The 13,212-nt window shown below is 35.7% G+C and overlaps 1 protein-coding gene across 1 annotated transcript in view; it reads left to right on the plus strand.

The window, feature by feature from the left end:
• The window catches only part of LOC113115251 (leucine-rich repeat and fibronectin type III domain-containing protein 1-like protein), a 147,464-nt gene that overhangs the window by 121,171 nt on the left and 13,081 nt on the right, over window positions 1-13,212 (plus strand). The gene's annotated exons all lie outside the window — the stretch shown is intronic.

Here is a 13,212-nt window from a genome sequence, read left to right on the forward strand (position 1 = left end):
AAACTTTATGATTCTTATAAGCCAATTGAATCATAAACATGCTGCAGTTCCTTCTTAATTCCTGAAATGCATTAATTGTTATTATTATTATTATTATTATTATTATTATTATTATTATTATTATTATTATTATTATTATTATTATTAAACAGATTAATGAAATAATAATAATAATAATAATAATAATAATAATAATAATAATAATAATAATAATAATAATAATAATAATAATAATAGGATGCTTCCCCAACACTGGTGTGTTTTGACCAGGCAGCTGACTCTGGGTATCATTTTAGGAGCTTGATTATTATTGATGCAATAAGAACAAGACATTTTGTAACAAATAGCTTTTCAACGGCTAGTTAACAGGCGTGCTTTTAGCCCAAGCTTGATATGAGATAAATTGGTGTAATAAATTGGTCCCTGAAACTGAGCAGCATTGAGATCATAACCTGCGCGAGCCAATCTTGCTGTGGCAGGATTCTGCTCACACTTACAGAAAGATTGAGCTCAGCGATGCTCCCCCAGTGCACCCTTGTTAACAAGCCGGTCAGGTACGCAGGAGACTACTGCGCTTTTTTTTTTTTTCCTGTAAATAAGCTTAGTGGATGCTAACGTATGGCAAAACTGCTCCTGTGCAAGAAAAAGCTGCAATGTGTGCATTGTTGTCAAGATTTTGGGTCACTACCTTTAATGTAGAGCGGGTGTGATTGTTGTGTCACACAGTTCAAGAGCACAGATGGGATTTTACATCAGAACATAGGGTGCCATGAGATCTTGGTGTATGTGCATGTGGCAGTTTTCATTTATTTATTTTATTTAGTCTCTAGAGGATGTAAAAGCAGTCTTTTTTTGGAAACCACCGCACTTGAAAAATGTACAAACATTCTGTATGATGACTCACTTGGTTTGTATCTAGGAAGTATGCTCTGCTTCCATGTAAGCTGGTTGAGTACTAGAATACATATTGACATATAGGACCCTATCACACAACTGGAGCAATGCAGCGCAAGGCGCAGGACGAGTGTTTTTGCTAGTTTTAGCCCGACGCAGTTCTCATCTTCCCGTCCATTGCCACGTTGCTTTAATATCAAATGCATTTGCACCCATGGGCGTGCTGGTCTAAAAAAAGGTATGTTCAGGCGCATTGTTGGCAAGTTGTTATTTTGAGGAACTGGAAATAGACTGCATCATAGACCACCTCAAACCTGGTCTAAACTAGTGGCGGCTCCTGCCAATTCTCTCGGGGTGGGGGTTGTTAGATTAATGAGGATAGGTCCCCCGTTCAATTGATACATTAACAGCTAGTTAAAGATGTAAAGGGAACTGAACTACTGTAGTATTAATAAAAAATAAACTGACATTAGCAATCAATCTCTTGCTTCTATATGTGTGTTAATACAATTCAGCAGCAAATGAAGACTGACGCCAGGATGTGTTAAAAAAATAATAAAAAAAAAATAATAGTTTTACCTCGATTTCAGTTTAATAAGAAATAATTGAAGTCACATTAATCACTGTTTACTCAACTCACTTATATAACACTGCTCATTTAAATCACATTCCTCACTTACATTACACTGCTTACTTAAATTGCTTACTTATATTACAAAACTCCCTACTATCCATATGCATCTTTGCTCTTTTATGTTTTTTCACCTTCTCTGAGAGATGATGCATTTCGGTGACACCTCTTGTCCATGCGATCAGGGGCGTGTCTAGAGCATTTTCAATGGGGGGGCCATGCTGGGGCACTGCCTCCTAATGGGGTGGCCGCCAGTGGCCAAAAAAAAAAAAAAAGCGAAATTCTACAGTGTATTACGTATATCCTATTGATTTTATTATTATTATTATTAACTTGAATAAGTTACTTGTAAACAAATGCAGTAATAAAGCACATTTTTGATTAATTTAGTTTTTGTCATCACATATATATATATATTTTTTTTTTTCATTGAAAGAAACTCCCTATATCTTTACTTCTTTTAATGGCTTGCCACTGCTCTCTTCCCTGCCTTCAAAAGAAACACTTATGTGTGTCTGTTTTTCTCAATCTCAAAAAAAAAAAAAAAAAAAAAAAAAAAAATTCAAATTGTAAATGAAATGCACAGAATGCATCCACAACATTTCATGTGTAAATGGTTAAGTTAGGCCTGACAATTTAACTGACTCTCTAACTGACTTACTCTCATGCATTAACAAGTAACGTGTCACCAGACAAATATTATTATGGAACATTCTGTGCATATTGTCATTTGGTGCAATCTTGCTATATGTGGTCACTGTCACAAAATAAACTGATACAAAATATGCAAATCAACATGACTGTTTATTGTTTGATAGCCCCCCAGCGTATTTTACTTTTATTGTGTTTTATTAAACGTTGACTGAACGTTCGATTGAAATCAACCCCGACCAATGCGAGCAGAGCCTGACGGGGTAAAAACATTGATCTGAGAAAACCATACAAACATTTTAAACCATACATAAAGGTTACCTACCAGCTCTTTTGCTTTGTTTGGTGTCTTGTGATGTGTCGTTCTTGAACGACGAATCTTTAATGTGACTAGGGAAGAATGAGTCGTCTCTATGATGGCGACATCACTTTGATTGTTTTTTGTTTGTTTTTTTGTTTTTTTACAGTGGATTCTAATCTTCAAAAATGACCGTGTTGTATGATTTATGTCTTTTGAGTTCACCCTTCAGATTAGACTATAGAACTGTAGTGTTAGGATTCAAAATGTTGTTTGCTTTTAATTTATGTCCTTTTTGAGCAAGCATCTTATACATATATTATTAAAAAATGGATTAAAAATTAAAGTAGGCTATAAATACTTGGATTATTATATTATTATATAGCCTAGTGTTTATTTACTGATAGACAGTCAAAAAGACAAATTAATCAATATTTTATTTATAAAAAGGTTTTATTTATTTATAAAATAATAACACCACAGATCCTCAAGAAACAGTAACAAAAACACAGTGACAGAAATGTCAGAAATAGCGCATGGGTCTGTCACGTGATTAAGGAATGATTTGAACCCGAAGACTTGTCAGACACGAGGTGAGTTAATCACAGACTGAAGACCCAGGTCAAGAATTAATTAATTAAGTCCAATATCGCGACGAGCGTTGTTTCTCTGAAGACGCTGCACTTCTTTGAATCGCGAACTTCACCAATCACAAGACATCTTATAGGGGGGGCACCTGGGGTGGCCAATCGAATTTCAGGGGGGGCCGGTGCCCCCCCTGGCCACCACGTAGACCCGCCCCTGCATGCGATGTCCGTCACACTCTTGCGATGGAACAGCTACTTCGCAGCCTTTTTCTTTTCTTTTTTTTTTTCTTGTTGTTAAAATTTGAAATAGTTTTTAAATATTATTGGATGTCACTGTTCCCACCAGTCATTGCACAAGATTAAATCCTGTTAATCTTGAGTACCTATAGAGTAGTACTGCATCCTTCATATCTCCAAAAAGTCTTTAGTTTTATTATATTTATAAGAGAAAAATAGTCTGTGCCGATTTTTTGGGGAAAAACACGAGCCGCTGGAGGCGTGACGTGTGGGCGGAGCTAAAGAATCACGAGCGCGAGTAGGCTTTTGGAAGTTTTGGAAGTAGTAGCGTTTGGAAGTTGTGACATTACAGTGAGAAAAAAAAAAAAAAAAAACATCATCCGAAACAAACCATGGCTAACAGTCAGATTCAGCCGTTTATTTATGATCCAGAATCACATCCCGAGGCTGAAACTGAACGAGAGCAGCAGCAGCAATGACTACAACAGCGTTTCTATGTGGTATGTATTGAAACTGTATATATTTGCTTATGTAACCCCTCTCTCCCGGGTCCTTTCTGAAGCTCCTCGCACTCGCTCCGAGCGGGGCTCAAACCCGTTTTCGTTGGGACTGCATTATCCTTAAGAAATAAACAATGTGCAAATCCGGCGTCAAACTGGGCCTTGTTTGTAAAACAAGCATCTTCGAAATGCAGGGAACAAACAAAAACACTTGCACAACTCCGTCGATGCTCTGTAAAAATAAACTCCGTCCACTGGTCCCTTGATGTTTTTTTTTTTTTTTTTTTTTTTTTGGTAATCTGTGCAGGGTTGTCTTGCCCTCGCAACCAAAAACACACTTATTTTGTGACATTTCGCTCTCGCTCTGGTCAGTGAATGTCTCGTCTAGCTCTGCTATACGGGAGCGTGCGCTCTTCTTGGAGAAGTGCCCTTAGGACCCATATAAGGAAATTCCGCTCCATCTAACATCACACAGACCCATACTCGAAAAAAACTTTCCGAAACTTGTGAGAAACCGGAAGGAGTATTTTTGGAACAGAAATACTCCTTCAAACGTACAACTTAATTTTTGAAACTTTGTCCATGTTTAGCATGGGAATCCAACTCTTTAACAGTGTAAAAAACTCAGTATGCATGAAATAGCACTTCATGCATCCCTTTAAGGTTACACACAATGATGAAAGCACATTAGTGCTAGCCCTCCGGGAACTCATTGAGATTGCATTGGAGTACCTACAGTTTGGAAAAAAAAAAAAAGATCTTTGAATGGAAGTCAATGAGAACACTCGGGGCGCTTTTTAACAGTTTGACAGAAATCGCTCAAAAAGGGGCGGTACTACATAAAACGCGACTCGACGCTGATTGGACTATTCAGAGGCACCACAAACAGTCTAGAATAGTGAAAGCTAGCGTAACAATGTGGTTGAATGTAAAAAAAAAAAAATATTTAAAAAATCCTTCCCTTTCCTTTGGTGGTGCATCACCCAATCGCCCTAATGGAAAACCGCCACTGGTCTGAAGTCCTGTGCAATACTTTTTCTTTGTTATTTAAAGAGCGTGTTAGTAATATGCACCTATAGGTGGGTGCACAATATGTGTACACTTTGCTTATTACACACATGGATGTGCAGCAGCACAGAAATATTTAAAAAAATGTAAAATGTAATTTTGCCATGTAAATAGCATGCACACAGGGCCGTTTGAAGGAATTTGGGGGCCCCAAGCAAAATGGACATAGAGGACCCCCGACCCCCGCACGCATGCAAAGCCTACAGAAACAACAGCATAGCCATACAGTTTAAGTTCACCTAAACTTTATATAAATAAAAAAGGTTTACAGTGCAAATACTGCTTGAAAAAATAGTTTGGTGGGAATTCAATAGTGATTTGCACTGTTTTTGTTTTCTAATAATATGACAGCACACACTTATCAGTTTAAACTCTGGGCTGTGCAGAATATCAGCTATTATTCTAGAGCTTGTGGTACCTTGGCTATATAGAGGAAATATCAGTACTGAGAAGTGATGCATCTGTTGATATTGAGGATGAAGTTGATGGTGTTGCTGGGAAAATAATTGAAAAAAAAAAATTCTGAAATTACCTGTGAAGAACGTTTTACCATTTCACTGTTAGCATATTGAAAGAGGTCACTATTAACACCTCAGGGGTGTGTTTACCAAAACCATAGTTGATAAGTTAGATGGTAGACACTTTGTAATAACAATCATTAATCATTAATAGATGGTAAATTGATAGTTAATTAATATTTAATCTTTTTCATTTAACTGTTAGCAAACAGTATTTTTACTTATTATAAAGTTTACCGAAAAATTTAAGATATGTTAGCATTTCCATATTTTGATATTAGAAGGGAAGGGATGCAGGCAGCTGCTTTCACTACCAATGCTTAAAAACATCCCAAGCTAATGTTTGATGCACATAATTTATTGTGTGGTTTTCATAACCCCCATTTGGTAAATAGATTATCCCGGTGGAATAGTATAGCATGCTATTTGCTATGCCACTTTCATCTAGGGCTATAGCTATCAAATTTGTTATTAATTGAGTATTCTACCAAAAATTCCATCGATTAATCGAGTAATCGGATAAAATGTGTTTTTGCTTATTAATATTAATTATGCAAGATAAAATAAGACTCCTGGGTCTCTTAAAATGAACAACTAAGTTTCCTTTTTCAGATTTTTTTATTTTTATTTTTAAATGCATAGAATGCAATGCATACATCAAAAATAAACATTTAATTATTATCCATTGTTTCTCTGTCTGTACTTGAACTGTGAACAATGACAATAAAGTTGACAGATGAATTAAGTGCATTTAAGTGCCATTCAGTTGAGGTGTTAAATAAAGCATTTTCTGAGATGCACATTAAACATTAAACATTAAACACAAAACATTAATTTAATTTATATTTTAATTATTGAAAATTAAGCAAACTTAACTTTTTTGGTAAACAATGGGGATTTACTATTAAAAATAAAACATGGAAGAAATTTTGTGTGTTTAAACCTTAAAAAAAGGTTGATTTTTTTTTTTTTTTTTTTTGTAGTAGGCTATGTACATTCTGCTGAACAATAGTAATATATCTCTGGCAAATACTTGTCTAAAACAGGACTTTTATTTTGACGGGTTGACGTACCTTTACAGTTCTGTGTATGTGATTTGACGCTAGTTTTACTCAAATCAAACGGTCAAATGCTCATGAAGTGACTGTCAGAACAGTTCTGGAAATGTTGTTCATGTGTTCTCGTCTTATTTAGAGAGACATCAGATGCTGAAATTACCGCGAGCGCCACGTGCGCTTCAGTGTGTGTTAGTAAAGGAAGTCGCGCTTCTGCTCCCTTCATTAACAGAAACACGCAGAACATGCCGGATTCATTTTAAATAAACTGTTACGGCTTAATATTTACAGATATTAGTCCATCACGTGAGATCACGTGAGACTACTGAGAGGGGCCCCCTTGAGGGGGATCCCGATAACAGTGTCATTACTGCATTGACGATTAAAGGGGCGCTCACACAGTGTCGTTGCATTTTATTCTTAACCAGTCGTTGTCTTGGGGCCCCAGGCCAGCTCGGGGCCCCAAGCAATTGCTTGGTTTGCCTGCCTTGTTGCGACGGGCCTGCATGCACAAATACACGATGCCCTAAGTATATGTAAATTAATTCAAATAAAGGTTTTTTCTTTTTATGTGCATTATGTGTCTCTTTCTGAGAGACTTGAGTTTAGAGTGGCTTAGCCACATTTTTGTGCTTCGTAAACCCAGGGGGCGCTGCACAAGATCCCGGGACCTAGTCCTAATGCACACAGATAGTGTGCATTTGGTTGCTAGGGAACCGGAAGCCTCTTCTGTCCATTTTGAGGTGATAGCTTCCCTTTGGGGAAGGGTCCATAGACCTTTTGGTTAGATGAGGAGGTGTTAGATATTATTTGGTAAATACAACAAAATGCAACAAATGCTTACACTATATCTAATAAAGTAGCAATGCTAAAGGCTAAAGATAAGTCCAAGGGAGGTGATTAAAGCAAACATCAGTTTAGGGTGTGTTATACAGCCATTGCGTTGTTTGCTTGTGGGCCAAGTACACTGAGGTCTGGAGAGAGACCACTATCCGCAATGTGAGTACCTCTCGTTGTGAATGCCTTGCTCCCAGAGGGCTCTCTTTGACGATGGAGCCCTCGTCAGGGTTCCTCAGGGCTCAGGCTCTGCTGCTACCGAGGGAAATCGGTGGTTGCCGTCGTGGGGGTTGCAGATGGACCTGGTGGAGGAAATGGAGATGTGCGAGTCCTTTTCTTCTTCCTCTACCACCAGAAACTTCTTGAGCCTTGCGGAAACACCTTGCGGCACCGCAGGATTTCAGACCATTGCGGCGTAGTGTGTTACCAATGTTTTGTTTGTAGGTAGTTGTGTGTGTGTGTGTGTGGGGGGGGGGGGTCGTGAAATGCTGTAATCTGCGAAAATGCAATCTCAAAATCCAAATGAACTGAACAAGATCGACTCTAAAAAGACGTCAATAAACGTACGCATGTGAGCCGATCTACAAATGCACACATTCCTTTTTGCATGAGCCATTTATGATATATTAATGCAGAACAGAACATTTTTATTTGCAAACGTGTCTGACAAACAAGCTTGTAGCCAGTCATCAGTAAGGGGTGTCCACTCATTATGGGGAGGGGAGAGAGCTCAGTGCACAGAACAGACATTAGCTGAACCGAGCGACAACAGAAAGATAGAGATGGCAGATAAAATACAAAAGAGGAAAATTGTCTGCAGAACAAAAGAAGGCTAATGATATGGAAAGAAGTAGAACCTGTGTAAATATCAGATCAGCTTTCCAGAACTGGAGAGAACTCAAGGAATGGGAAGGCCTGCGATCGGATGCCGGGGATGCTTTGTTTCTTCTTGATAGTTGAGTAACATTGGTTTTGCTTTGTTTCAAAGAGTATATATATGCTGGCTTTTGCTTCAATATGCTTGTGCGTCATGTTCGCTTGTTTGTATATCTGCAATCGTATTGTCGTTCCCTTCAGCTATGATAAAGACACATTCATCTCCACACCCTAAGCCTGCAGTGTTTAAACCTCATCCACTGTCTGTTTCAAGTGTCAGCTCTCGAAATATGTCCGAAAATTAAAATAAAATATTTAAAACAGCAAATGATAATACAGCAGATTCCGCCATAAACATTGCCTGGGTTGTTTACATATGTGTGGGGTGGAGCTATCAAAATAGGGGAGAGAGGCTTTTGGGGTTGTAATTGTAAAAGCCTTTTGTTTTGGTAATTTGAAATATCAAAATTGACTACCAGAAATCACTTACCCTTACCTTTAATAATTTTGAATCTAAAATCGTCCCATACTTGTGACTTGTGGTTCTTTTTAATGAATCAAAACCATACCAATGCATAATGTTGTGTTGGCTGAATCAAAAACTTTTAGTGAATCGAAAACACAGAGCACAATCAGAGTATGTAGTCTGATTCATAAGCAGATAATTCTTACGAGATGGGTCTTTTAGTGAATCAAAAACACAGAGCACAATCTGTGTCTGATTCACAACCAAGTGAATATTTTAAGATGGGTCTTTTATTGAATCAAAAACATGTACTGGTAAGATTCCAAGTTACCAGTTTGAAATAAATTGAAACACTGCCCTGTTCAATTTACAGCTTTAGCAGAGAAGATAGAGAATGTTCTCAAATTAAACAAAATTGATAACAAACTGGGAAGTCTGTATTGATAACAAGCCTACAAATAATTTGTGTTGAACATTTTGTTCAGGTTTTTTTTTTTTTTTTTTTTTTTTTGTGCTTTTTTTGTTTTTGACAAACGAAAAAGCTTCTTTGCTAGCATCCATAGGCTTTACTTTGATAAGGTTCATGTTTTTATGATAATGTTTTGCTTCTCCAATAAAACTAATAGCTTTTTCCTATGGCATATTGGTGTGATTTCTCTGAGAGCATAATATATATATATATATATATATATATATATATATATACATATATATATATATATATATATATATACATATATATATATATATATATATATATATATATATATATATACATATATATATATATATATATATATATATATATATATATATATATATATACATATATATATATATATATATATATATATATATATATATATATATATACATATATATATATATATATATATATATATATATACATATATATATATATATATATATATATATATATATATATACATATATATATATATATATATATATATATATATATATATATATATATATATATATATATATATATATTTTTTTTTTTTTTTTGCGGTGAAGTTATTTAATGACAGACTGGTTTGTGGCAGGTGTGCGCTAACTATTAGAGTATGTGATTATTTTAATAACTTGTTTTGAAACACACATTTCTGTTGAAATACCAGCATTAGGAAGAAAAATAATTTCACAAGTAAGGCGTGTTTTAAAACTCAAACTTAGATTAGCTGTTTAGTGCTAAACTGCGATCGATGCTGTTTCCTTCATTTCCAGACAAGTGCTGTTGAGATTTCAACAGAATTGAATATGACAACAATAAACCGCACTGCAAAAATTGAGACTGGCTTTGATTTGTGTGGCACCAGAGAGAAAAGGATTCTCAGTCGTGCACCAAATTATGGGTCTTTTAATTTGAGTGTTTCTTTTTTTGTGTGTGTGCCGCAACTGCACAAAGTCCTCTATTGTATTATCTTTGTGTTACGTTATTAGAAGCTCTTTTCTCAAGAAAGCTATTTTTTGAGGGTCTTTGATGGTCTAGAATACCTCTGTAATAACGCCAGACTTCACTGGTGGCCCTAATACCATACAGAAAGCAACGGCCCTTGAGGGCATGCAAATGAAGCGAGCATGTGTGAAGTGTGTTTGAGTAATGAATTAAGGTGCAGAGGGACCTGATGCATGGCATTTTCAGTGCAAAAAAAAAGGATGCTGTTTCTTGTTGAGTGAACAGAAGGCAGAACGTAAATGAGAACACTTCAAAGACGACTTTAAAATCAATAACCAGAAGTTGCAAGCATCTCCTTTGCCACATTGTAACATGATGAAGAAAATTCTCGATTTATTTATTTTTAATGAAATCTCACATAGGTTTTAAAGTGATAGTTCACCCAAACATTAAGAATTGTGTTATTTATTCACCTACATTTTCATGTTTTTCTACAGAACACAAACTGATAAGTGTTATGCAACACCAAACACTGATATATATATATATTGTGACCGGGTCTGTCAAGCACCAGAAACAACAGAAAACGGCATAAAAGCAACACACAGAGTTCTATGACTTTAAGGCTTTTTCTCTCATAAAGCTTTCATATGATGTGGAATATAGTGTGTATGGACCATTTATATGATGCTTTTTAGCTTGTTTGGAGCTTTTATGGCAGGAACGGTTAATAATGTAGATGTTTGAAAAAAAGCATGAGGTTTGCTTTACTGTATAAACCATATGATTAACACCACCATATTTTTTTTATGAAAAAAGGTATGGAAGCAAAAAACATCTTCCACCCTGACTTTCCGTGACCTCTGTGGAATTAAAGGCTGAGGTTTTTCTCTTTTTTTTCTGCTCTCTAGTTCAGAAGTTCAAATTCTGCAGTTCAAAATCATTTATTTATTTATTTATTTATTTCCAGCAGATTTCCAGTGTTTTACAACTGGTACACATATATATATATTTTTATTTTATTGTTGCTATCATTCATTTATTTTATTTTATTTTTTAAATGAGTGATACTGTAACCCTAACCTCTAAGTAATCTGCCAAAAGATTATATGTTTAATACTAAAATGTCTTTGAAAATATTTTTCATTGCACATTAAATGTAGAAATGCAGTGTATACAGATGTTTTATTAATAGCTCTGCATCTACACTGAGATTAGCATTGCTTGGAGCAATGGATAGTCTGTTTAATGCTCACTTATGGTATGCAGGGTTATTATGTGCAGTATTAATCTGTCGAAAATGCACAGATCATCAAGTGCCAGGCTTTTTTTGAGTTGTTGAGTTCTGCATTATGAGCACTATATTCTGGAAAATCTTTTTTTCATTATTGTAGTCAAGACGTTCACAAAAGTGTTTGGTTTGAAACATGGTCAATTTTCAGTTACCCTTAAAGACCTTTAATGGCTTTTATAATGGTCATTTGAAGCAAGCTTTAAATGCAGCAAGATCTTCCACTGATTGCCTTCTTCCTCATTGTCAGCCCTCAGGATAATGTTGCATGTTAAATATAGTCTTTTGATCATTGTTACCCCGGAGAGTACAGCTAAATAGTTGTGGGTTAACTTCGCCTATAGAAAACAAAGGTGCAGATTAATCTTTGCTTCAAAATAGTGTATTTTGCATATTGCCCCAGTAATTTTAATAGTAATAATACAATTGTAAACAATAAATAACAAAGTTACTTCTTGTGATCTTAGGGCAGTGGCGGATAAAATTGTGCTACATTTAAACATGGGCTTCAATAAATAAAGTAAGCTATATATATATATATATATATATATATATATATATATATATATATATATATATATATATATATATATATATGATAATGAACTTGGATTTGCGCATCTATACACACACACGTAATAACAGGTCGATAATCGATAATGTTTTGTGTATTGATTTTGAAATTGGTTATGGTAACAGACCCTTAAAGACTACTTTTTAACTTTTATTTTTTATTTTTTATGAACGTAATTATTTATCCAATGACTAGAAATTACATTATAGTGTATTAGAAACCTTATACATACCTGTTATATACCAGGTGACATATCATGAAAATCGGACTTTTCCAGGCTTTAAGTTCTATAATCAGGTCCCTGGTGCATCTACTAACCAAGGAAATGTGAAAAAGATTAACCCAACAACTTTGTTTTGGTTAGCATTTTTCTGCAAGAGTCTGAAAAAAAGAGCACGTTTCGCTCCCCTAGTGACGTTGCAAAGAGATCTCATAATATTACCACCCCCTTAATCTGTATGTTTCCACCCACGGTGCCATCATTTTGATTTTGCAAACAGCAAGGGTGTATCAGCTCTAATGCCATGGCGAAAAGCTGACCAAAACATGCTAACTGTTCTGTCTTTGGCTGCACATATGAGTACAAAAGTCCCAGCCTCAGAGGAGACAAAAGAGCAGTGGATTCATGGATTTATTTACTGTACATTGCTGCTGCCTCACAGATCTAAAATAAAAATTCAATTTATTTCCCAGCTGTTTACCTTCACAGCAGTGGCATAGCCAGAATTTAACTGGGCCTGGGCAAAAGTGAGTGGGCACTAGGCTTACTAATGGACGGAACTCAGTGGCCTAGCACAAATCTGCGGCCCCCAACAGCAAACTTATACGTCACAATATTGTAAATACTTGTTTTAAACCAGGAAAGCCAATGGATATCACACAAGGAAAGCCAATGGATATCACACAAGCAGCGTGCAAACTTTGGGAAGAGTTATGCGTTGAACCTCTTAGCCTAATCTCAGTCGATTTACTAGAAAGTGAAAGTAAAAACTGATGGCACTTTCGGCTTCTGACGCTGCATTAACGGCGCATATTATCTCAGAGCTGACGATAGAATAATCTACTTCATATGCTGATAATGGTAGCCTATATAGCTAAACCTTTTAATTTACTCCCTTATTATTTCTCTTGTGGCCCGGACATAGGTTAAAGATGTGTGCACTCAAAAAACAGTATATAATAATTTTAAACTAATATGGTTTAAAAATCATGATTTCAGCACGATCAATATGATAATCAGAACCCAAACATATGTTGTTTTTAGGGGGTACGATGTAATGGGACAGCTCTATTCTGGAAAATGGGGCGA

This window comes from Carassius auratus, chromosome 15 (genome assembly GCF_003368295.1).
Source record: "Carassius auratus strain Wakin chromosome 15, ASM336829v1, whole genome shotgun sequence".
Classification (NCBI taxonomy): Eukaryota; Metazoa; Chordata; class Actinopteri; order Cypriniformes; family Cyprinidae; genus Carassius; species Carassius auratus.